Consider the following 26,870-nt stretch of genomic DNA (forward strand, 5'->3'; position numbering starts at 1 on the left):
TTACCTTCCCGCTGGAGTGGTACCTATTTATCTACTTGCACTTGACGTGCTTTTGAACTGCTAGGTGGACAGGAGCTGGGACCAGACAACAGGAATTCACCCCGTCACGGGGATTCGAACCACCAACCTTCTGATTGGCAAGCCCTAGGCTCTGTGTTTAGACCACAGCGCCACCCGCGTCTCAGATGATCCTAACCAACATCAAATGGGGGCGGTCAGCTCACCTTATCCTTAACTTATTCTTAACTCTAAAGAAACAACACCTAAGCATTTATATTCCTTTGATACAGATAACATGTGAAACAAATGATCTGACGGCTTTCAAATGCTATTGCTTGTGAGGAAAGAGTCTTTTTTTCCTCTAGCAACAAGATTATCGTAAGTGTTAAAAGTAATGATGATATTAATCAGGTCTGGCAGCAATTTAGAAAATCACATGGTTGATAATTTTATATCTTTAAAATTGCATGTAAAATGTAGTGGAGACCCTATTAACCATTAATTTTGTGACATCAGTAGGGTTTTTTTTTTTACTTGAAACGAATGTATGACATACACAGCTCCTTTAATTATTGCAATACCTTTACTTTCCACTTCATCATATATTTTACTGGGATGACTAAGATTTTGGAGGCTTGCTGAAACAGCTCCAGTATTAGCATTACTCACAAAAAGTACCCTCAATCTGTCTCATCCCAATCAAATTCTGAGGGGCTTTAAATTTCAGACACCTTTTTCATTTTGACTGAACGTTGGGTGCATTTATGAAAGCTGTTTTATTGTTTCAATTACGGTTTTGACCTACTGAGTCAAAGAGGAAGCCCCTAACATACACAGACAGGCTGGTCTTGTGGCCCTGCTACATGGTGGCTAGTGTATCAGGGCAAACATAATGTAGTCACCATCATATGCATCAAGGCAGGTGTGGAGAACCTGTGATTCTCCAGGCATTGATGGACTCCAGCTCCCATCAGCCCTGGTCTGCAGGGGCAACAGTCAGGGATGAGGCCAGTTGTAGCCTAACAAGATTTTGAGGACCACAGATTCTCCATCCTTGCATTAGGTGGTGGTCAACAAGACTGAACGGCTGGGACCTTTTGCATCTTCATGGCTATGTAGACCCACAGGCACCGACAACTGATACAGTGGTACCTCAGGTTAAGTACTTAATTCATTCCGGAGGTCCGTTCTTAACCTGAAGCACCACTTTAGCTAATGGGGCCTCCTGCTGCCGCCACGCCGCCGGAGCACGATTTCTGTTCTCATCCTGAAGCAAAGGTCTTAACCCGTGGTACTATTTCTGGGTTAGCGGAGTCTGTAACCTGAAGCGTATGTAACCTGAGGTACCACTGTAGTTTGCGCAGAGATCTTCTGCCTCTAGAAATTGCACTGCAGGAAACAAAGCAATCGGTGCCATTTCCCCCATTGCTGCCACACCTGTTACCTTCCTATGCATCCTTCCATTAGCTTTTGTACAGTGCCTGGAGATATACAGGTGGAAGGTGATTAATAAATATTATTAATAACCATGTGAACGGATGGGCCACAGCTCATCTGCATTGCATGCAAAAAGGTGATGCTATGGGAGCGGACAACATCCCTCTATTTCTTGAGGCAAGTCTCCTTGAGCAGCTGCGCTAACTCCTGGTCACTTTCCTTGCACAATTCAATGTACTAGTTTGGAACCAGGATCCCTGCAGGGTCTCTTTCCTCCATTTCCTTCTGTCCATTCACTGAAGCTCTTGGCCAGGTGTGTCTGCTGACTGACATGTGGGAGTGGAGGGGGGGGAGCTGCAGAAAGAGGCTTACTGGTGATGGTGGACCAGTTCCAAGGAGCAGGGGAGGGGCAGCTGAAGGCAGAAATTGATGCAACAAGAATTTTAAAAGATTTAGTCCCAAGGGTATGTGTGCATGTGCCTGTGTAACCTTTGGGCTCCACTTCAGGCAGCAAAGTGTCTTGGGCTGGCAAGGCAAGAAAGGCTTGCCCAGTACTGTATGCAGCTGTTGTTGGAGATTTTTTTGCACAAGGTGACAAAGTCCAGGCTTTAAAAAAGTATTTTATCCTTGAATCAGCTGATCCGATGCTGGTGCTTTGAACTGTTGTAGTAGCGTATGTCTGACTTTTATATTGTTGATTGTTTCATTGAAATATTTGGTGCAAGCAAACTTGAAAAAATTCTATTTGAAAAGTGAATTATTATTATTATTATTATTATTATTATTATTATTATTATTATTATTATTATTATTATATTTTATGTTTTCTCCAACCTGATCACCCACCCTTTATATTGTTCATTGTTCTTGCAGCTCCAGTAGCAAAAATGACCTAAGACTCCAGATGAGTGCTTGCACCGGGCGTCTTGCTGCAGGGGACTTCTAAGGATTCCAAGGCAAGGTAAGTGTTACTACATGGACCATTCCTACTTTGGGGGTGCCTTGGGCAGTTATTTTTGCAAAAATCTCTTTCTGTGTTGGGTGACCTTTCACCAAAGTCCTTTACTGCGCACTTTGTAGGCTCACTGTTCTGCTGAGATGGGGACAGTGTGGTGCAACTCTAACAGCGCATCTTAGTGTATGTTTTGTGTTCCCTTGCTGGACACAGGACTCCAGGTCTGACCAAGGCAGAATAGAATGGTACTATTACTTCTCATGATCCGGACACTATACTTCTGTTGATGCAGCCTAGAATAGCATTAGCTTTTTTTTGCTGCTGCTGCATCACACTGTTGACTCATATTAAGCTTGTGGTCGACAAAGGATCCCAGATCCTTTTCATGTGGACTACTGGCAAGCCAGGTGTCCTCCTCCTTATATTTGTGCAGCTGGTTCTTCCTGGCTAAGTGTAGAACTATTTGCCCCTATTGAAATTCATTTTGATAGCTTTGGCCCAGTTTTCCAATCTATTAAAGTCATCTTGAACTCTGATTCTGTCTTCTGCAGCGTTGGCTTCACCTCCCACTTTGGTGTCATCTGTAAATTTGATGTGCATCCCTTCAATTCCTTCATCCAAGTACCGTAATTTATATTTACCTTTATTGTATGATCATACTTTTTGTGGTATCAAAGGTGCATTTTAGTAGCACTTCAAAAAACACCTTTTGTTCTTACTCAATTCTATGTTTAAGTCCAACTCTGAAGGTTGGGATATGCATACCTTTTTTTAGCGACCTGGGTTTGGTACCCAGATCTCCCAGATCCCAAATTTTTCTTTACAGTGTTGGGACTAAAACAGGGGTCTGCAACCCGCGGCTCCGGAGCCGCATGTGGCTCTTTTACATCTTTCCTGCGGCTCCGGGGTGGATACTAGCGAGGGGAGGAGGCGCATTGTGTGCCCCGACACTCCTCACTGTGGTGGGCGCTGTACTGGCTGTGACGTCGCATGGGTTCGGTGCGTGCATTAGTCATGCACCGTCCCGATGTCACCTTCCCGCCCGCTGTCAGATCATGTTTTAAATGTCGCAATGGTTTTGCGGCTCCCAGTTGTTGTTTTTTCTTCGGAAACGGGTCCAAGTGGCTCTTTTTGTCTTAAAGGTTGCAGACCCCTGGACTAAAACAACACAAGTGATTTCAAATACACAGCAATTCTTTGAGAAGGGGATGCTTAAAAATATGACAGTTTATTTCCAGTCAACTATGAAGTACATACAACTCTTGCCTAACTGGCCCACCTTGGATTGGGGTTCAGAATCAGAATTGGAAGAATCTTTATTTGCATCAGCCGCTAGCCATAGCAATGAAATAAAATAAAATGTACTGAAGATAGAGGTAAAAACTTAATTATACAAAATACATTATGGAGGTTTACATCAATAATCAAATAATAGATCATATTCTAATTGCCCCTGCTATTTTTTCCCCCAGTTCTTGCTATCACCTGATTATCTTGATCTTCTAGAAGAAAGGCTACATTAGCAAAGATTGAACAACCTGGTTCGGATAGTAGCAGAGGGGTGATAACCTCACTCCTCAGTTGGATTGGGAGAACCCAGCCAGATGGGTGGGGTATAAATTATTATTATTATTATTATTATTATTATTATTATTATTATTATTATCCCACCTCTGCTGTTCCTCATTCTCTAAGAGGGGCAGAAAGCCTTTTTTTTTTTTTTTTTGAGGAGGCAAGTGAAAGACTAGGCCCCCATTTACACAGGAGAGACCCTATAGCTCTTTTCCTTGGCAGCAACTGACTACAAGACCCACAGTGCCTGGCAGAATAAATGCTCCTTACATCAGTTGCCAGTAGAGAATAAACTGGCCTGACCAATCTTAGCCCTTTGAAAAAGAAGGGATGGTCAAAATTTTATTTCCTACATGGCTGCTTCTGTCAATCAGGCCTGTCAATAGTTACCCATAGGAAACCGAGGCTGCAAAATCCAAAGGTAACAGTATGATAATAATTTAATTAGGACTTATTAAAATATTACAAAGCAGAGAACAAGCTTTGTTCTTCTCAAATCTTTCTCAAGTTGAATGTAAAGCAAAAAGCAGCAAAATTTGGATGGAGGTGCACAAACTGATCAGGATGTAACCTCCTTGCAGTTTGTAGCAAGAGGGTCACACAGACTTGCATTCCAAACCCCATGCACGTGATTAGGTATGCGCAAGACCAGAGTACTGAGTTCAAGGGAGCCCATTCCGGGCTACATGCAAGATGCCGCAGGTTGCTGCAAAACAGAGTTCAGGATGCACCAAGCTACTGAGACGACCCGCCTCGCCATCTGTGTTGTGCAGTGGGCAGTGCGCCCTCTGCATGTGCTCAGAGGCTTCCTTTCTCCTGTTCTTCAGCGTTCTGGGGTCGAACCTCGGCTCAGATTAAGTCCTGGGGGGTGGGCTACACCTCTTCAAAAACTGCACGTGTGAATGGGCGCCGTTGCACGAAGCCCTTTTCTCCGTCGCCTCCGGCAACTGCACCGGGGACGCTCCCTGGGACTTCTCCCGCCCGCCCTCCTTCTCCCCCGGGAGCGGAGGTGGGGGCTCGCCGCTTTCCAGCTTCCTTCTCCCGAACCCATCTAGCCGGATATTTTTTCCAAGCTGACTCACAGAACTAAGGGCAGCGTCCTGTCATCCCCGGCGCGGCAAGCTGTTGCTTGCGCTGCTTGCGCTCTCTGCCTTCGCCCTCCCTCTCCTCCTCCTCCCTGCGCCCTGAATGGCTGGAGGGGAGGCGGGCGGGGGCGGAGCCCAGCCAGGACACGCCTCCCCGGACCCCGCCCACCGCTCGGCTCTCTCCCTTGAGCAGGGACCGCAATGATTTAGAAGTTCAGGAATCCCACGTGACGTCACGGAGGGTGATGTAATGCTTCTCTAAATAGAACGTATTGTAACCTTCTCTCAGTCCAACGTGGTTCCTTCACCCAGGCTGCTTGCTGGTCCTTTCCCTGCTTACACTTGTTGGGTAAGTCCCTCGATATACGGAGCTGCCTTTCTGATTGCCCCAAAACGCAACTTTACATCGCGTTGTGGGGGGGTGGAAAAACAAAACAAAAAAAGAGAGGCAAAACTCGCCTTGCTCAAAACTTCTCGCTTGCAAGGGGTTTTGCTGCCGCTTTTTTCTTGCCCCAACGAGCGCGCGCGCGCGCGTTTGTGCGAATTCACACACACACACACACACGCGGGGCAGGTACTCCGCAGGGCAAAAGAAAACGCAAAGTGGGGAGGGGTTAAAACAACAACAGCGATCGAGTAAAAATTGCGAAATGTTTGTAAACGATGTTTTTTCCTTCTCTCTCTCTCTCCTTTCTTTCTGTTTTGGTTGTGCTGCTGTGTCTGGGATTTTTCCCGGGTCTCTGCTACAAGTTGATGGTTGTTTGGGTATGACTTTCACTTGGGAGAAGGAGCCGCTCTCGCTCTCAGCTTGGCGACCGGGAGGCGAGAATTGGCTAGGTGGGAAAGTGTGGGAGAGACCCGAACCGGGAAGATGTAACGGGGGGATGCGGGCGTCTCCGCGCGCTCCGCCTCTTTGCCCCGTGCGCTGGCACGGTGCGTTATCAACTGGGAAGATTTATCTGTTATTCGTTTATTTATTTGCCGGGGGATGGGTGTGTGTGTGTGTGTGTGTGTGTGTGTGTGGAAGGAAATAACCCGCCTGGACTGTGAAGAGTTAAAATGGGGGGACTTCGCTATATAAAAGGCGAAGAAGCGGCAGAGGCAACCTTTGGCGACCGCCAAGTGCACGAAAGTTTGGGCGCTTGTGGAACCAAAGCGGGGGCGAAGAAAGTCGTCCGTTTGCTGTCAGGCAGAATCCATCACTGAGATTCTACCTGTCTCCTCCACCCCCTGGTCCGACAAGACTTTTGGGACTTCGACGACCCGAGAAAGCCCTTCCCCAGACCCCGAAAATTGCTGGGAAACGATCGCTCAGACGCGGAGAACGGTGCGCTCTGCGTGTGCTCAGAAACACTCCAGGCGTATGTGTTCCTCTGGCATTTTATTTTTTTTTAAAAGGTCCCTGATGGGAGGGAGGCTGGCAGGCTGGCAACCCGTCCCCTGAACTGTTTCTTTTTAATGCCCCGTCCCCTTGGCTTGGGATGCCATCGCCGCTTGCCCGCAAGAAACCCGAGAGGTAAACCTCGTGGCCAGCAAGTTGCCACCACCGCCGACCTCTTAGTTTCGGGGCAAGCGCTTCGTAAGGCGGATCTCTAGGGAGAGAGAGGGACCCGGCTCGCTGCCCCCTGTCCTGTCCCGGTAGATCGTCCTTGTTGGGTGGAATGACAGCGCTCTCCTTCCCCACCAGCTCGCGGCTGCCTCCCCACCCCACCCCCTGATCGCTTCGGATCGCCAGCGCGAAAACTTTTGAACTCCGCTTAGGGACTAAGGAGAAGTTTCATCATTTGGCTTGGGCCATCTCGGCGAGGGGAGAGGAGACCATCTCTCTGCGCCCTCCTTGCCGCGCCACCTTTCCATCGCCTGTCCCCGCGTGGTTCCCTGTTGTTCCAAAAAAGCTCTCTGTGTGTGTATTTGGTTGTTAGGTGGCTGCCCCTTCCTTTACACACACACACACACACACACACACACACACACACACACACACACACACAGTGTCGCCCCCGCCCTATCTGACACTCTCTCTGGGAGTCAGAGGCTGGATCCCGGGCCATTACGTCATTCTGCAGGCTAGTAAAATGTGTGATTAAGAGACTCCGATCTTGGGGGCTGGGGGTTGGCCGGAGGATCAGCAATCCGGCTGATCGGGCGCTGCTACCTGGCTCCAGGTCGACAGCTCTGTCCGATTCCTTTAGATCCAAACCCTCCCGCTCTTAAACAGTGGGATATGTCTCCCTCTCCCCCCCCCCAACTTTCCTTCTTGGCTAAGTTTTGTCGTCTGAGAAGAGCGTCAGAAGGGGAAATACCTGCTAAGCTCAACTTGCCTGCTGCGGTGTTTGCGCCATGCTGAGCGATCGTCGAGATCCAGGGCTCCTAGGAAAACTTCGCAGCGCCAAAGACAAAGAGCTTTCTCCCACCCCCCACCTCCAGCACACACCCCTTTCCCCCTTTTAACCGGGATAGTAGGCAAGTAGTAAGCCTGTCTCTTTAAATCCCCACCACCAAGCAGCGCGATGAGAAGTTTCTTACGCAGAATCGGGCTGATACTGCACGCGCAAAGTTTGGAAGAAGGAAAAAGGTCTGATCGGGAAGGGAGAGTTTTCTAGGGATTTCCTGGTCATCACAGAAAGGTTGGGCGGGAACATTCCGATCCCGATTATATCTTACTTGGAAATATCCTATTGACTTTCCCGAGGTTTTTCTTTTTAAAACCAGGGAGCTTCCAGTTGTAGCAGCCTTTCCACTGACTCCTGGCCTGGGGACGCTGCACTTGGCTGAAAGAGAGAGATTTGGAATTGAGGTGCCTTGAGTCTAGCAAGTCACCTCAACTAACTCCCAAGAAAACTTTTCTTTTTCTTTTTCTGCAGGAAGAAACTGTCATGGAGAATATAAATATAAACTTAGGCAGATAGATTGTTTCAATCCAGACCTTGTCTGTACATTCACATATGCACACACCACGCAAATATAAAATCTGTGAGTGTGTTTATATAATTTTAGGTTCTTCTTTTTGAGGGAAGAGGCAACGCAACTCTGAATTGTGCTGCTGCACAACTGGGGGTGGAGTATGCCAAGTTTTGAAAGCAGTCTTTAGCATCTTTTACTTTTACGCTTCAGATAAAATTTTCAGCAAGAACTTTAAACGGCTAAATCTCATTCTTGGGACTCCCCCCCCTTCTCTTGTGCAGGTTGCAAAGCCCCAGAGAGAAGTGTGATTAATGATCAGCTATAAGTGATTAGTGGTTTTATTCAAACTGTTACCTCTGACCAGAAGCACACATCAGAGGATTAAGAGGCTCTTTTAGATAAATGCTCATTAGTGGAAGGGGAAAATCAAAGATAATAGGCAGGCACACAGAGACAACTTTCTAGGAAAATCACTCCTGTCTTTGGAATAATAAGCTCTGTTCACAGAAAGGCACTTTAATTTAAAAGTTGCTTTTATCTTGTAAATCAAAGTTTGATGTAGAAGTCCACCGGGCTATTATAACCTAGATTTTCCCATATCCACAGGACAGAGATTATCCTGGTTGTGATATTTCTTTTCCTTATAAAGAAACAATTGGGATCTTGAAAGAAACTAGTCATTCCCAAGTCCAAGTATCTTAAGGTATCCACTCTGAACGTAAGCCTGAGAGACCTGTTGTCGGTTAACTAGATGGCGCAGTACAGTATATACATCCTAGAGATGTATAGTTCTCCAATGCAGCATGTAGCAGCAGCTCACTGCGTGTCCTTTAATGCTTTCAAAAAAAGTTGATTCTATCCCGGGTTTAAGGCTAGACAGTTCTATACATTTTTAGTCACATTTTCCAAGCGAGTTAAAGGCTCTTGGAAAAATTAATCTCACCGCTTCAAGAAATGGAAGGGGTGAGAGGTGGTGGTGGGTGTCAAACACTTGATTAAAGTACTGTAGTTACTTGGAACGGGAGCTCTGCTTTGAACAGTGGATTGAACAGCTAGAACTCCACTAGCCTTACATTCAGAATCATAGACTCAGACAGATTTTCCATGTTACTTTTACTGTTGAGAGAGAACAAAATTTGGGCACTAGGAAGGAAAGTTGACTTGTGAATTGGGTGAAGCAACTTATCCTCCAGAATGCGGTTCTTTTTCCCCTTGTCCGCTCTTTTCTTCTGCTATGTGCTATCCTGTGTTTTGTGGTGAATTATGACCTATTGCTTATTATAGGTATCATGATATTGGTGCTGTACTTCCATTTATGCCTCATGCTTGTGCTGGGAGACAGAGCTCAAATAGTAAATTTGACAAACAAAACAACTTGTTTAATATGTGGTGCCAATGGTTACAACTGCTCAGGTTAAACTCTCTTTAAAAAGATACCTACGTCCAATGAGTAGCGGAGAAAGAAGCAAGACTAAGGGTGATATATTTGATTTGAAGTGTTGTTTAGGATTGCAGTATAGGTATTCTGGATATACTTTTCTTGTATATAAGAAGGTGAGGCCTGAGACAGATCCATTTTCACAGCAACCTGCGTTAACAGCAAAAATTGGTGCTGCAATTCAGACTGGAATGGGAATGAGGTTGAGGAAAGGGGGATCTCAAAAAGAGCATAGTTTGAAACAGCAAGGAAAGCCAAGATAGAGTGGGCCATCTATACTTTGCTGTGACTCTTCAGAGGTCACTGGCTCCATTTGTCTAGATGTTGTGCATTGTGATATTTAGTTCGAGGGCCCTTTCTAGAGTCTAGAGAAATGTTCCTGCTCTCTCGGCCCAGTTATTACAATCTTTTTATAGTATTGCACCTCATCTAATCTTGCAATATTCCCACTTGGAAATCAGTCCTGTCTAGAAAATAGGGTAGATCCAATAAGCGATTCTCATGCACCTGTGTTTATTTCATGCTGTGTGAGAGACATCGATCATCACATGTGTGATGAAGTATGCCATGTATTGGAAGTTTGTAACATTTCAGAAACATTTGCTCACACCAGGTTTAGAGTTTAGGCAATTGGCACCGTGTAGTGTGTGTGTGAAGCGGCCCTTAGTTGGAAGGGGGTAACTATAAATTGACTTAAGACACTTGATATTTTGCCGTCCTCCCATATTAGCAAATCTTTATTTATGCTGGCAGTAGGGACAAAGCAATTCAATCTGCACACCTCAACAGAAAGACCCAAGCCCACTTTGAGATATTTTGTACTTCAGCACAATACAAACCTGGGTGCCTATCATGAATATGCCTCTGTTTTTTTATGATCTGGGCTGCTTTAGAATGTTCTGTTCTTTCTTTTTTGTGTGAAAATCATCCAATGTGTCTAGTTAAAAAAAAAAAGTGCAGGCCTCATAAATTAGGAAGCCGCCTTTGGTGTGATCTGCCTTTAAGTGGAAACCTAGTTTAGGTTCATATGAAATTTCATACAACTGACTGTCTTCCTGATGGCGGATAAAATTAGCCCTGTGTAATATTTCACAATTTTCAAGTTCCATCAGCGTTTCTTTTCTTTTGCCAAAGTGTATTAATGCACAGCTTAAAACACTTACTTCAGCAAGTTGAAAATTATCTTCGACAGAGGATAGTAAAATTTGGTCCCAGTCGCTTGATACCTTTGTCTACACCTCTTACTACTTTAAAAATGGTTATGTAGTTACATTTGTTTAAAATCCACATTAAAGTCAGGATTCTAAAGGCTGTTGAATTTCCCCCCACTTAGTCATTCCATTTAACTGAATGATCCTTTCCTGAATTGGGTTTTGGATTTGCATATAGATTTTTTTAATCGTTAAGAGGCTAACCAGTTTCAATTAAATCATTTAAAATGCACTGGAGTTCATATAGTTGCTAGTTCACTTCCAGACACATTTTGTTACCTGATTTGTTTAGCCGTGCTGTAGCTGTCTGGGCATGGGTTTGAGAGTAAAGAACCTCCACCTCTAGTTAGTGTATGTTAAAGAGTTAGGGTCCTGGGATGAAGTTCTTAGCACAATTGTGTTGCTTGAATTCCACTGTAGCCGATGCAGAAACATGCAGGACTGTGGCTCTGGTTTTCTGGATGTAGAACGTTGCCAAATCTAATATCTGAAGGCTGCAAACCATGCAAATCGTGTACAGTTTGGTACATGTCACATAGCTGCATCAGAAGGTACTTTGTGAAGCATAGCACAAAATCTTAAATAACAAGAGTTCCCACCCAGCCTGATAGCCCTTTGTTTCCGTCTTCAAAAACTTAATGAATCATGATGTTGACTCAGTTTGGTGAGATGCAAAATGTGAAAGGAGGTGTGATATTAACTACGAACCAAAACTTTAAAGCCGTGCTAACACGACAGATGTGTTTCTCTAAATTACTTTGTTAAATTTGGAAACGGATGTCAAACACACAGTCCTAATTTTTAGTGCTTGCATTCAGGTAATGCTGTCTTATTTGGGAAGTTAATTGAAATGTAATTCATTTGCAGATAAATATACTTAGGATTGCTGCTTTTGCATTCCAGTCCTGAGCATGTTTACATTGATTTGAGTGGAACTTACTTTTAGGTTTAGGGTCTTTAGGTATCATCAGTCCACTACTTTTCTGGTTAAAAAAAAGAAGGTGGTTACTTGCCATCCAATCCAATAATGTTTACTCCAAAGTAAGTACCATAACTTCTAGTGTTGCATACTCTAAGCAAGTATGAATGGAATTGCAACTTTAGTAAGTTGCTAGGTCATAGCAATAATTAGACCAGAGATTATATCCTGGTCTAATTGAGTATCAGCCAAGTTAAAAAGTAGGAAAATGCTTATACAAGGAAGTAATTCTTTGAATATAATTGTTATGCCCATCATTCATGTTCCGTAATAATAACTGTTTAATGGGGAATAATGGGAAATAACACTGTGTTGAGTTTTTATAGCTAAAACATATTTGAGATGTTTTCAAGCCTGAGCCAGCCGGCATCTTTATAATAATAGCTTGCTTGGTGTTCCCAGGGACATTTGCATTACGTATACCCTGCTCTTTTGAAATAAAGCATATGTGGTTCTGTACAATGCAAATTAAAACAATGGATAAAACAGAATGCTCCCAAATAATTGGCTAATAAAAAACTGTGAACAAACAAACAAACAACTAAATAAATAATAAAGCAGCAGAAGAAACCAAGTAGATCTGCTAGGGAAGGAAACCCCTTGAAACTCAGAAAGGCCTGAATTGTCATCTGAAAAAGCATAACTCTTGAATACCATTGTAAAGCCAACAGAAAGGAGGCAGAATCAACAACAACAATGTTTTTACCCCGGAGATCTGGCTGGGTTTCCCCAGCCACTCTGGGCGGCTTACAGCACATATAAAACATAACAGAAAACAGAAAAAACATCAACCATTGAAAACTTCGCTATACAGGGCTGCCTTCAGAGGTCTTCTAAAAGTCTTCTAAAATAAGTGTTCCAAAGCCTTGATTTCCATGCCTTGAGAAGACATGTACTGGATGGAGAATCTCTATACTGTGAGACCCTGCAGCAACCATACATTCCATAGTGATAACCACACTTGACAACTGTTATCCACTCTATGTGAGGCTGCCTTCAAAGATGGTTCAGAAGCTTCAACTGCTGCAGAATGGAGGTGCCTGCTTGTCTGTGGGGACCAGGCACTCAGAGCACACGACACCCATGTTGTCTTAGCTGCCTTGCTTGCCATTTCTAGTCGCCTTTGAAACTCTGAATGATTTGGGACCAAGCGGCTTGAAAGACCACCTGCACCATATCAGTGTGCCTGGGCTTTGAGATAGGCTTTGAAGGCCCCGTTTGTGGGTCCATCGCTAAGAATGGCTAAGTCCTGTGAGCCAGTGTGGTGTAGTGGTTAAGAGTAGTAGTCTCGTAATCTGGGGAACCAGGTTCGCTTCCCCGTTCCTCCACCTGCTGGGTGACCTTGGGCCAGTCACACTTCTTTGAAGTCTCTCAGCCCCACTCACCTCACAGAGTGTTTGTTGTGGGGGAGGAAGGGAAAGGAGAATGTTAGCCGCTTTGAGACTCCTTCAGGTAGTGATAAAGCGGGATATCAAATCCAGACTCTTCTTCTTCTTAAGTCCGGTGAGCACCTTTCTGTTTATTTATTTTACTTATGTATTAAATTTGCATGCTGCCCCCTCACCTGCTGATCTCACAGTGGCTCTCAACATAAAAATGCAATATAAGAGCACAAAATACCTGACAAAAACAAGGAAAAAGAATCATATGTAAGCATAGTGACCCCATTCCCTCCCCAGCATAGCCTCTGCGTTAATGTATTTTTTAATACATGTATTTTTTAATGGGCCTTAAAGACCCATTATAAATGGTATAAATTACCAACTGCTTTTAATTGACATTGATGCTGAGGATTTGCCATTTTAAGGTGTGTGTTTGCTTAATGCATTTTCTGCTGCTTGTATATACTGTATAGTTTTATTCTGTTGCTGTTGTTTTATCTGCTGCTGTTTTAATTCAGATACTGTATATGAGTGTATCTTGTTTCAATGTATTTAATATTGTGTATCACCTTAAGGGAGTAAGTTTAGAGAGAGAGAGAGAGACTACTACTTTTTTTTTTTGAGGAAAAACTCCTTGAAACAAGATCATTTAAAATTCTGGGCAGGGTTTTAAAAGTACAGATTGGTTCATTTGAGAGAAGGCAGCCTCTTGGCCAGGCATAGGCAAACTCGGCCCTCCAGATGTTTTGGGACTACAATTCCCATCAACCCTGACCACTGGTCCTGTTAGCTAGGGATGATGGGAGTTGTAGTTCCGAAACATCTGGAGGGCCACATGTTGTCCTTGACTGGTGTAGACCATGCTTAACTAGACCAGTATTCTGACTTGGTGTACGGCAGATAGATATGCTTATGTTTGGCTGCCTATTGCTTTAAATGTCAGTACCTACCCTTTAAGCTGGGCCTGGGAAACCACTGGGATCTAATGAAGCTGTTTGAAAATTGGCGTCGTATGTTCCCTATGGCCCGCCCCAGTTGACAGTTTGGCAGCAGCCATTTTTACTCAGTCATCTTTTCTGAGAACTCTTCAAAGGCAGTCCCATATGATCTTACTTAATTAAAAGTTGGCGTTCTGATTTTAGCATGTGGATGGGTGATTGTAGTAAAACACTTGAATGTATGGAGTTGTCCAAGGGGAGATGGCTGGTTTTTGTTTGTTTTTTAATGGGGTATTTAAAACATACGTAATTTCTAATATTTTTCCCCCTAGGGATTTTCAAAGTAAAATTTAAAAAATAAGACTTAGTATGGTTTCCTGAGCGTGTAAGATGTTATGCTTCATTTTTTATATATATATATATAAAATCTCCCCCTGCTTGGAAATTCAAAGAAGTCACTTCTCCAAAGTAATTTTTAATAAATATTTTAGATATACTAGTGTTAGTGTTAGTTTAATTTGATATAATGTTTGTAGTTTTTGAGATCTCTCATTGTGTTGATTCTACTTTAGGATCATTGTCAAAAAAATTGCTCAGCTTGCTCTGTGTTGCTGCTGCTGTTTAGCTTGCATTTCTCATGTAGCACCCTCTCATATACCCACCAGGTATTTGGATACCATTTCACCTGTGCTTAACCAGCTGCAGTGACTCAGTTTTGGGGGGCAATCCGACATATTCAGTATGCATGACTTAAAACCAAGGCACCTGAATATTAGCATTTGTTAAGGTCTTTCTTGAAGGTCCACCTCAGGGGCGCTCTGAGATTCCACACCCCAAAGGATGGGGTATAAATATTATTCAATCAATCAACAAAGATCAATGCCTGATTTATGTATAAGCTAAACAAGCTATATCTTAGGGCCCCAATCTCTTGGGTCCCCCCAAAAAAATTAAAGGGGAAAAAACCACTGGATGTACATTTCCAAAAAACAAATAAAATAAAACCTACATACAGCAACAGTGGCATGTGGCTTTAGACACCTATTAGGGCCATAAATGACCATATAGCATATTTTCAACACAAAAAACGACAATTTGTTGTTGACAAAGGACAGCTGGACATATAAAGGGCCCCATTGCCTTCAGTAGCTTAGGGCCTCATCAGACTTTAATCTGGTCCTGATAGAGATGCAAAACTGTTATGGCATGATCAAAGAAGGAAAACATTCAAGAGTTCAATAGGGTATGTGCCAGCTTTCGGATGAACCTAAAGTAGTTCTCTGGATTGTGGACCAGGGGATTGTGGGATGTAATGGTTTAGTGGTTCATCAAAGAAAGCAAATGAACTGTAAGGAAATAGGGTGAATTAGCTAGGAAACCTGAACAGGTTACATACTCATAGAACCCATACTGGGACAACACACTTTAGTTATCACTTATAACTCATTCTGCTGTGTGGCATTTATAGTGATGGTGGTAAAGTGTAGGTCATTTCTATTCACTTGTGATGTGATTATGTCTGAAGTAGGGATTCCAATCCATGCAGTGATTGTAAATTCAGAATCCAGGGAGACAGTATTAGTCTGGATTAATTAACACAGAGTACACATGTGTGAGCTTGCATATGGGTGCAACAGTCAGTCTTCTGAAATTACAGTAGTGCTGCTACCTGATCCTTAGTTATTTAGCTCTCACCACTGCTCTTAGTCTTCCTTATAGCATCCGTATAATGCTACATAAGACAAACAGCACTTTTTAAAAGTACTGTAAGAAATCCGATATATACAAATTAAGGGTCGACATGACCCAATCCACTAGGGTGGCCATGTGTCCCATTTTATAGAGGACAGTCCTCTATTTGTAGAGCTGTCAGTGGACAGTTCCCTGTTTGAAGGAGTCCTCTATTGAAATGTCTGTCTGGTTGAAGTCTAATTTAAAGATAAACAGAAGGGACAGTAGCGACCTTGAAGTTACCTATCAACATTTAGCACTTGAATGGACAGCAGATTCAGCAACACACCTGGTCACCTGTCTTGATGGTGGCAATGTATTGCATTTCCCTTTAAATTAGAGTCATTCTTTCTACATTTGTATCTTTAGATATATATTAGCATATGCAAATTGTATGCAGATTTGGGCCATGTTTTGTCCTCTTTTTGGTATTGCATAAGTGAACATCCTACCTCTCCCCCCACCCTACAAAACAAATCACTGAATTGGGATTTTTGTGAACCACTGGCTTTTGCAGTTCCTGAAACACAGGTCCTGGCTATTTACACATTCAGGGTGATCTCCAGTCATGGTTTGCCCAATGGACTTCTGTTTGTATGCATTGGAGTTGCCTTCCTCTCTTCCGCACTGCAACTCCTAGTGCCTCAACCCCCATCCCACCCCAAATCTGCTGTGGAGGGTTGGGGGAACCCTCCAGAATAGATGGGGTGTGAAGGTCTTCAGGGAGAGAACAGGAAGGACATTGGATCTGCAACATTGGATCTGTCGTGTGTGTGTGTGTGTGTGTGTATTGTCCATGCAAATGTAGAAATGCACTTTTGTTTCAGCCTTGCAAATGTATGAACTACTTTGTTGCGTGTGAATAATCCCAGGGACGGCCTATATGCAGAAGAGCATACAAACAATTCAGGAGAAACTTGCAATAATCTGGCTGCATCACATATATAAACATACTTCATGCTGAATCAAGTTTTGAAACGTTGAAGAGCAGGCTTTTAAAGAAAGAAGATTAATTTTGGAAGACGTGGAATGAAATCATGGGCAAACGTATACAAAAAATGCATTGGAGTGAAAGGAGACATTTGTCCATACCTACACTTTTTGGACATTTATTTATTCTCTTCCTTTCTGGAATTTGTTGCCTACTTTGCCCTGCCAGAGCCACATACCCCTAGGCACAGCTAAACTGATTTAACCTTTTTGTGGGCAATGGTTTGTGAGCTCTTTTATTTGGGACTACAGTCACTGGCAGAGGAAGAGGAGTGTGGGGGGAGCGCAGTGCGATGCCGGTGGGGTGCCATCGTGGCTGCACCCCCACCCGCGGTGGACGCCCCGCCCCAGGGACATGTGCCAGCCCCACCCCCGCCTGCTCTCCACCCCACCGCCCCAGTGCCGGAGCATGAAGCTTCGCCATTGGGTGCAGTTCTAAATATTGGGTTTTCTATATGTGTTTTGAATGTTTCCAATGGGTTTTTGGACTCGGTATACAAAAGCCATAAGTGTATGTGTGTGTGTGTGTGTGTGTGTGTGTGTGTGTTTAGCATATCATTTTCAACAATTATTGAACATACTTTTATATCTTATACAATTTTTTTACTTCCATCAATCACATCTGAAAATTTTCCAATCTTTTTCACTTAATTTACATTTCTTACTTTCACTATTACATTTATATATCATAACTAATGCCTCTCTTCTTTGCAAACTTCTTGTAGTCCTACTAGCGTAATTTGTTGATTACAGTTGCTCTCCAAATAGTTCGTATATTTCTTCCAATCTTCTGTAAATCTCTGGTCCTGCAGGTTTCGAATCCTTCCTGTCATTTTGTCCAATTCGGTGTAGTCCATTAATTCCGTCTTCCATTCTTCTTTCGACGGTATTTCTCCTTGCTTCCATTTCTGGGCCAACAAACCTTTTGCTGCTGTTGTTGTGTATAAAAACAGTTTAATGTCCTGTCTATTAATGTCCTCACTTATAACAAAAGCCATAAGTTAAAGCTTGTTGAAGTAGCAGTTACTAGTGCTGCTTAATGCAGTGTTTCCCAAACGTTTTTGGGCAACGGCACACCTGCTTACCGGAAAAAAATCTCGCGGCACACCACCATTAAAGCCCCGCCCCGTGACGTCAGCGCGCAGCGTCACGCGGGGGGGGGGGGGACGCACAAAAGTGAACGTTTTTTCCCTTCCCCTTGCCGGGGTGGGGGGAGGCAGCAGAGCGAGGGACTGAGGGACGGCGGCAGCTGAGGCGGCGGCGGCTGTTGTGGTGGTGGCGGCGATAGCGGGCGGAGGAGGAGCCGTCGCCGGGAGTTGCTGCTGCTGCTGTTGCTGCTGCTGCCCGGACATGCCGGCCTCCTCCTCCTCTGCTGTCTCGCGCTCCTCCCTTTTGCGCGAGCTGCCCCGCCGCTCGGCACCACCACCGCGGAGCCGCCCCCGGCTCGACGCGGATCCTCGCCGCCGCCGCCGCCGCCTCTCGCCGCCCGACTCGCCCGCCTCCCTCCCACGGCACACCAGCCGGTGTCTCACGGCACAGTAGTGTGCCGCGGCACACCGGTTGGGAAACACTGGCTTAATGTACTTTAGTTACGATGTTACTACAGAGAGACAAGCTGGTCCAAATGTTTAGGGTTATGACCCATGATTTACATAACGGAAGCCTCAATCCACATCGTTCAGTTTCCTTCAACAAACCATTAGGCTGTCTCGCATAATGCTTTATACTGTAGGTTTCATCTGTACATCATAGGTTCTAATTTTTTTAACCCAAATAGCCTTCAAACTTTTTTGCTTTAATTTAACTTCATTCCTATTTGTATGTGCTTTTCTCTTCTGCAGTTGTCTTAATTTGAACACCACTCCTCTTTCCTAGGTGCCTTCTATTTTATTTTATTTTCTGTGAGTTCTAGTCTGTGGTTTTATTGGGATTGTAGAATTGGCTGTATGGGGCATAGTTTGGCAATAGGGACTTGCTCTATAACTCCCATCTTAAACACAATTATTTGGAAACGAATCTCATTTGTTTGCTGGATAAATGTGCCCAAGGTTGGAATGTTTGAGTTGCCAGAAAGGAAAAGGATGGGTGAACATGTACGCAAGAGCATTAAATTTAATTTTGAATTCTCCTAAATACAGCCTGTCAGTAGTCTCGCTATCTCCATTTTCCCTAGAGGCAAAATATTTCCTGGCACTCTACTGGGTGCTTGTGACATGACTACACTTACTGCCAGCTTCTTTGTGCTTCGAAGTTAATTTGATGAAGGCTGCAGTCCTATAGTTGCTTTCCATGGGGAAAGCTCCATTGGACTGAATGGGCCCCAAATCTGAATAGACATGCCTAGGATTGTACTGTAAATGTTAGGATTGTACTGTAAATATGGGAATCTCAGGGCAGCCGTCCTCAGATTTCTTTGGAGGTGTCTTGTCTTGTCTAGAAATTGACAAAGGCGAATGGCAGTTAAACATTCAACAGTGGATCGAGGCTCTGAAGTGTAAGAAAGTGAAAGCTAAGTTTAGGAAATTCAAAGTATCATTTCAGTGCTTTTGTTTGCTACTCTTGGATGCTGCTTAAAACTGGTTCAGATTAGCATTGTTTTCCTAGAAATTGCCACTATTTGAATAAAGAATTTTCACTTTTGTGTATTCAGACAATATCTATTTAGCGTGTGATATAGATACATAGAAGGAAAAACAACAAAGCATGCAAAGTATTAATAATTCTCATAAAGTACAGTATCTCTCCACTGAAAACCAGTGGACAATAGTGCAACTGGCTGGAGATTTCAATTCCCATGTTCCTGAAAGTGTTTATTACACTTTGTATTGCTGTATTTTAAACAATGGGCACAAACCGCACAAAGATAAGCACCACTGATTTCAATGGGAAAGTTCAGCAAGGTGCTTAGCTCCAGCAGGATAGGATCCTAAATGATGTTTGCTTTCAAGGATGGCATTCACATAACTTCGAGAAACAATGCGCATTGTAATAATCCCCGCTTCAAATTGTTTTGTTTCAGGTTGGCTTCAGTCCATTGAAGGATATCAGTATATCTAACCTGAAGCAAAGATCTTTAACATTTCTTCAATTGTTCACATGGGCCAGGATCCAAAGATCCAGGCCCAGACTAGACGAGACACCATTAACACAATTAGCCTTAAAAATAAAAAATAAAAAATAAGGAGCAGGTGAGGGCGTGATCTGGGTTGGGCGCATGTTTTGTGGGAATTGGTGGGCTTGTTATTCTTCGCTCCTCACTGTGCGACTGATCTGGATTGGAGACCCCACATCTGCTATTTACAGCAGAATACAAGCTCCCAGTCAAAGATTTTGACGCAATTCAAAGAAGGCAGAAGGGTCTCTCTGAGATGGATCAGCATGGTGTGGAGGGAGGGAGAGAGAAAAGGATGGAAGCTCCTAGTTCCCATGATCCCAATTCAGGTCAGGCCCCCATGCTAATTCACACAATTTCTACAGTGGTACCTTGATTTACGAACTTCCGGAAGTCCATTCTTAAACCAAAGCATTCTTAAACCAAGGCGTGCTTTCCCATAGCAGCTGGGGACTCAATTTGCAAATGGAACACACTCAACAGGAAGCGAAACATGTTCTTATTCCAAGGGAAAGTTCACAAACCAAAACGCCTACTTCCAGGTTTGCAGCGTTCTTAATCCAAGTTGTTCATAAACTAAGCTGTTCTTAAACCAAGGCACCACTGTAACTGCATGAGCGGTGTGTGGTATAAGGAGGCTTCAGATCTGATTTTCTTAAGAGGGCCTGGATAGCTCAGTTGGTTAGAGTTTGGCGCTGGTGATGTCACGGTTGCAGGTTCGATCCCTGTTACAGGACAGCTTCACAGTCCTGAGTTTCAGGGGGTTGGACTAGATGACCCTCAGGGTCACTTCCAACGCTACAGATCTATGATTCTTAAGTAACAGACGCCACTCTTTTGACAAATCACACTTCAGTTTCCAAAGCAGTTTATGATAGGACATGGGGGCAGTAGCTACAAAAAAGCAAACAGGATTTTTTGCTGGGCTGTATACACACCATACATTTAAAACACACACCCTCCTCACATACCTTTAATGAGAGTCTTTATGAAAGAGAAGTGGAATTCAGTAATCCAGGAAAATGTAGTTTACTCCTTACAGCACTAGAATTCCTGTACCTTAACAAACAACAGCTCCCAGCAAGATTCTTTGGGGAGGGGCTATTGTTATGAGATTGTATGAGGCCAGAGCCTCCTAAAGATGTTATGATTTAGTGAAAGTTAGAATTAATCAAGGTTTGATTAAACTTTGCCAAACACGGAAACCCCTTGCATTTAGTTATGCTAATGAGCCAAGCCAACTGGGTAGAGGTAGCTGAATGTCAGCGGCTCCCGGCTGGTTGCCCAGGAAAGTATGAAGACAAGGAAAAGTTTCGTACAGTCCTTTTTTATTTCAAACTTTACAGGGAGAGGCTATGGAACCCAGCCTCTTGGATAGTGGTGTTGTCCCAAGTGAATTCCCACCCCAGGTCTCCCACTTCCTCATTCCTCATCCTCATCATCTCCTCTACAGGTGCTGCTACGTGCTCTCTGTCTTTGAGCTCTTTGCTCTCCTACTTTTAAGGCTCACCAGGTTCTGGGAGATGGAGGGTCTGGAATGCTTTCTAATGACAACATGTTGCTCTGGCCCTCCCATGATTTCCCAACTTTCCCCCTCATCTGCCTCTGAGCTGCCACCTCCCTCAAACTCCTGTTGTAAATCTATACTGTCTTCCTCTTCCTCCCCCCTGGAAAGGTCAGAATGGGGAGGTGGTCTCCACCACTCCTCTTCTGCCCAGTCCCTGACACTGGATGGGCCATTAGCAGGGGACAAAGGCTGGTGATGGATAGTCCATCCAGGAAACCATCAGAGGGCAAGACTGTTAGGCAAGGGGGCATGGAGCCCCTTCTTTGCTGGGTGCTAGCAGGCAGAGGAAAAGACCAGGTTTCGGGTTTCAACCATTTAGACAGGGGTCAGGTCCTTGGACTCAGCAGTGAGAAGGAGGGACGGAACTGTATGTGATCTGGGGATGACAGGCTGGAACTAAGAGACACAGAGGATGGCTTTTCACTGTCCTTTGAATCCAGTGTTGTCCTTAAGGGGGAAGCCAAGCCCTCAAAGTATGTGAATACGCTGCAATCCCTCCATCTAGGTGCAGGTTGTATACATGTGTAAATAAAACCGTATATCATAAAGACACTGCAGTTTCTGTTGTGCCTTGTTGTTCCCAAAGGGAACACAGACCCTGGTAAGTGCATCTGCAGCCCCTGGAATCTTGCACCGCTCGTGAAGATTGGGGTGGTGTGAGGGGCGCTGACTTGGGCCCCAGGTTATGGAGGCCCAGTGCGCTCAACGTGATGTCATATGCCCCGTGGCCTCAGAACCTGACTTTTGTGGGTGCTCGGGCCCCCAGGGCCCCCTAGAGTTGGTTGCCCTCTGTGGCATGTAACAATATGTATGCAAGCCCTGGGCAGATTGAACCAACATTCTCTCTAAAGAATCAACAAAGACTCTCCTCCTGCAAAAGAGGGGAGTGGCTGTGGGCGGGAGCCGGTTCCCGCCTCAAGCAGGGGGCGTTAGGCCCCCTGCCTTCTCTCACCTGGCTGGCGCACCACGCCCACAGGCAGGCACCCAACCAGGTGCCTTCGAAGGGGCGTGGACGGCAGCGTAAATCGCTGCTGCGCCAGCCACGCGGCCCTCACTCTTCATCGTCCCGTTGCGAGTCACCCACCCTCCACTCCCTTAGAGATCAGGGTCTCAGTTTCTTTTGGCCTTGCTATGGACCTTAGGTTGGTCGCCCTGGTTGTCCGGGGGGCCTGGTAGGAATTTTTCCATTTGGCATTAGGTTTTGTGGTTTTTTTGCCTACCTCGTAGCAATCTTCACAACTTTTGTGGTATTGGTGGGTAGGTTAGGCATTGGAATAATGTGTTGTGGTGTGTGGAAGGGCTAGGTGTGGCCATCGCCTACGCCTTCAATTTTTGGGTATTCCGTTAAAGGAATCCGGCGGTCGTGTATTCTGTCTGATGCCTGCTTGGCGGGAGGCCATGGCACGACCCTCGGTGACATCAGGGGAGAGCTTATAGTTGGATTAGCATCAACAGGCTCCACCTACTGGTGAATAAACCCCCCTCTCTAGACTCACCCCTCTCTGAGTGGGTGGAGTCAACTGACATAATCCAATGCCTAAGCCAATACCTTTTTCACTTGCTGTAATCAATAAAGTTGTGGCCTTTTCTTGCCCATTAACCTTATATCACGTGTCCGTGTGTTTTCATTCCACTATGCGGGGATCGGGTCCTCGAACCACATGGCGACTCGAAATTCCTTTTATCAGCTTTGGCTGAAATGCCAGCTGGGACCTACCTGAATGGAAATGGCTTGGCCACAGTTCCATACCTCCTCCTACCCTTTGACTTCAGTGTTTGAAATTAGCCAGGCGCCAGGCGTGTTTTGTGACTGGCACAGGTCCAATTGTGACCACGTGGAAATCTCTGGATGCCAGGTTGGCGACTGAGGAAATCAAAATATCCCTTAGCGAAGGATCTGAAATACTGTCTTTGAAGCTTGAATTTGTTTTGTTTGATCTTTTGATGTGTAAACCTTTGCTCTTTAAAATATAAAGTGGAATAGAAATGAAAATAATAATAATAATAATAATAATAATAATAATAATAATAATAATAAAAGTCTACTGCAAAACAAAAACAAATAGACTAAAACAGCACCTAGACATTTTCACTGTGGTGACCGTAACCTAGGTTTAAGGTGCCATTTGGCGATTAAATTATATAAACAGGTTTCTAACACTGCTTGGTTTGTCCTATTTATATCAATAATCATTATAGCAGCTCTGTAAGGTAGTAGTGGTTTGCAGGGCAATGCTTTTTAATGAATTCCTGAATCACAAAACTAATGGTCAAACACCACGTTCGATAGCGTATAGCATGTAGCTACTTGCCTTGTTTTTCTTAAAATTTCTTAAGTTAATAAGAGCGGGGTGGGGGAGGGTTGTTACTAGGATCAAATAGCACAAGGGGGTGGGGCTTATCCTGTCCCTTCCTTTCCCAGCCACAACCCCCCCCCCATCATACCCATGTGGCTATAAGAATTAGTATTTTTAAAAATCTCATTGGCGCCAATGGAACTTTTTCTTTTAAGCTCTGTAGCCATACATGGGGGATTTGGGATGGGGCTGTTGCTCCGATAAACCTCCCCTCTCCATAGGTTGTAATCCCAATAACAAGTGGAGGCGTTGGTCCTCTGAAACTATTATTACTTTAAGAAAAACAAGACATCTACGCATTAAGCACCACATGTAGTTTAACATATGAGCATTACTAGGAATCCGCAAAGTTGATGCGGGGAGTGCCTGTTTTATTTTTATTATTTTTTTCATGTGTATAAAGAACTGCAAATTACTACATTAATACGAGACAAACTGTGGTTAAGGTGAATAGGACCAGACAATTACGGCAGGCTGAAAAACATTGTGGAGGGCTGGCAAAAATACTTTGCCCACATTTGTACACGGATAAAACGTCTGGCAAAACATGTCATTCCCTTCCATCACTGAGAACTTGTTACTCAGATGCAGTGCTATTTTTCTAGAAAAAGTCACCGGAACTCGCCATGAACACTTCCCTTATTCTCTTATAATGGCAATGGCGCCTACCTGAGAGGTGCCGAAACTGAGTTCCAACTGAAAAAAATCTCTCCTGAGATGTAATCTGTAAAAATAGACAAAAGGGTTTCATAACTAAATATACATTCCTGTGAGTTGAGAGATGAGTACAGCCCTGAATTCACTGGGATTTACGTGGGGGATAAGTGTACTTATTTATTTATGTATACTGTGTCATAAAATATATTGAAGTGGTTTACAGCAATAAAAACATAAAACCATACAATAAAAGCCATAAAAATATAGACTTAAAGCCATGCAAAACTTGTCAGGATGCTTGAACCCAAATATATTTACTCAGAGGCGAGACGCACTGAGTTCAGTGGAAATTACTCTTAAATAAGGACTGCAGCCTTAACGTGATTATTCATCACTCACTTTTTCAGTGGAAAGAAAGGACATACAAATTGTTGACATGCTGCATTGCTATCCTTTACTGGAATTTCCCATAAGACTTCTTTTCTGAGAAATAATTCTGTGATTTTTCTTTCCCTCATCCACCTCTCCAGAGAAAAGGAAAGCCAATTGTAGAATTTTACCTGAATGCTATCCACCATTTTGTGTGTGTGTGTTGGCTGCCATCTTCTTCTCCCCTCCCTCTGCCAGTGCCTGGATAGCGGCTAGGCCCGAGGCATTGTGGAGGATGCAAAATGGTGGCCAGGCTGCCAACTCAATGGCTGTTGCTGCTACTGCAAAGTGAAGGAAAACCTTAGGCCAAAGAGCAGCAGCAGCAGCAGCAGCAGCAGCAGCTGTATTGTTGCCATGGTCAGCCTCACCCCTGAGACACTGTTGCAGAATTTCTCGTCCCATGGGGTGTGGCATGTGTCCTGGGGGGCATGGCGCGCATCCCAGGGGTGCACAGCGAGCGGTGAGCGCCCTGGCAGGTGCCGCCAACCAGTAGTCGGCATCTTGTTGCCCCTCTTCGGAATGGCACCCAGGGCAGCCCGCCTCCCCACCCCCCTCAGAACGCCCCGGCCCTTTGAAGGAAATTGGTAAAACTGTTCCCCCCAATTTCTCTTCCCAGAGCTGGCCCACCTATGAGGTAGGGTGAACCACCTGCCTTAGGCAGCGGAAAAACGAGAGGCACCACAGAGAAGGAGATGTTTCAGCACATAGCATTGCCACTTGTCTTGCTTGCCCCCAGGTGGAGAAACCAATGAGCAATGCTTTGAGGAGCACCCTGGCTCCCACTGAGTTTGGCAAGAGCCAGGGCTCGGTGGTGGAAGGGGGAGCAGTGGCAGAAGCTGTGGGGGGCAGGAGGCAGCCTTTTTCGTTTCTTCTCATTTGGTGAAACAGGATGAAATATTCGGCTTACAAATAGGGTGGATAATTTCAAGAAGCTGTTTATACTTTATCACCTCATCTTTCTGGGTTTCTCATTCCACAAGCTGGAGTTGTACCCAGGGAAACATGATTAACAGTGTAGTTCTATAATGTGTGCTCAGTAGGGGTGCCAACTTGCCCCGCACATTGAGGGGGCCTGACGTCACATGATGTGTCCTGCCCTGCACACGAGCGCTCGTCCGGCTGCAGGTGATGGTAGCCCCCTCAATATGGGGGGTCAGCCACCTGGCCACAAATATTGAGGGGGCTGAAGCCCCTTCCACCCCTATATTAGTTGGTGCCCCCGGTACTCAGATGTAAGCACCAGTGACCTCTGTGGGACTTTACTCTAGGTAAATAGGTACAGAATAGTAATTTCAGAGGAAATTCATTTTTGCTGTTTCTCATCTTCTGATTTCAATTCATTGCTTTTCTGTTTCTTTTCCTCATGACTGAGCTTGATGATTTTTTGATGAGTTGGTGGGTTTTAATATATCTCTATCTATCTATCTATCTATCTATCTATCTATCTATCTATCATCTGTCTGTCTATCTATCTATCTATCTATCTATCTATCTATCTATCTATATCTATCTATCTATCATCTATCATCTATCTATCTATCATCTATCTCTATCAAATTATCCTTATTCTTGCTTTCTGCTGACTTCTTAGACTTCCAAAATTTCAATGAACTTGGGCGTTTTCTCTCTCTCTGTGTGTTTGCACACATGCATGCATGATGTAATTTTGCAGTAGTTGTAAAATAAACAAGTAAAAAAAAGAAAATCAGGCAAAGAAACAAATGTCACAGTTGTACTTCTGCTTTAACCTGACACCTTATTTATGTAAAGCCGCAATCTCATCTATATGTTCTTTAGCTTTATGTAGCTCCAGTCCTTCCACTGAGAACGTGCTGATTCTAAACTTCTCAGGAACTTCTCATAGCATTCAAAAAGAGTTGCACAATGGCTATGTGTGTAGTCTGCAAGGCATCTAAGGTAAAGTGCATTACGCCTCTGCGTAACTGATTGGGAGAAAGCCCTCCAGACTGCAATAATCAGCAGAGAATTATTAAAACCAAACTATTATCCCTTTGTCAAAAATTGTAAATGGCATTATTTACACGGGCCTCAATATAAGTACATTGTTTTGTGTTCTCTTTGCTAACTCCGTGACTGACTAAACCATTATTCTCTGAACGCTGCTC

The 26,870-nt window shown here is 44.3% G+C and overlaps 1 protein-coding gene across 5 annotated transcripts in view; it reads left to right on the forward strand.

Moving 5' to 3' along the window:
• The first annotated feature begins 5,284 nt into the window (after window positions 1-5,284).
• The window catches only part of CREB5 (cAMP responsive element binding protein 5), a 271,299-nt gene continuing 249,713 nt past the window's right edge, over window positions 5,285-26,870 (forward strand). For 2 of the 5 annotated variants that reach the window (XM_083468356.1, XM_083468358.1), the window contains exon 1: window positions 5,317-5,398. The gene's annotated coding sequence lies outside the window, so the exon portion shown is untranslated. Of the gene's footprint in view, window positions 5,399-26,870 lie in introns of all 5 variants that reach the window. The other 3 variants (XM_083468357.1, XM_083468359.1, XM_083468354.1) reach the window with 2 other exon arrangements.

This window comes from Podarcis liolepis, assembly GCF_965112155.1.
Source record: "Podarcis liolepis genome assembly, chromosome: 12".
Taxonomy (NCBI): Eukaryota; Metazoa; Chordata; class Lepidosauria; order Squamata; family Lacertidae; genus Podarcis; species Podarcis liolepis.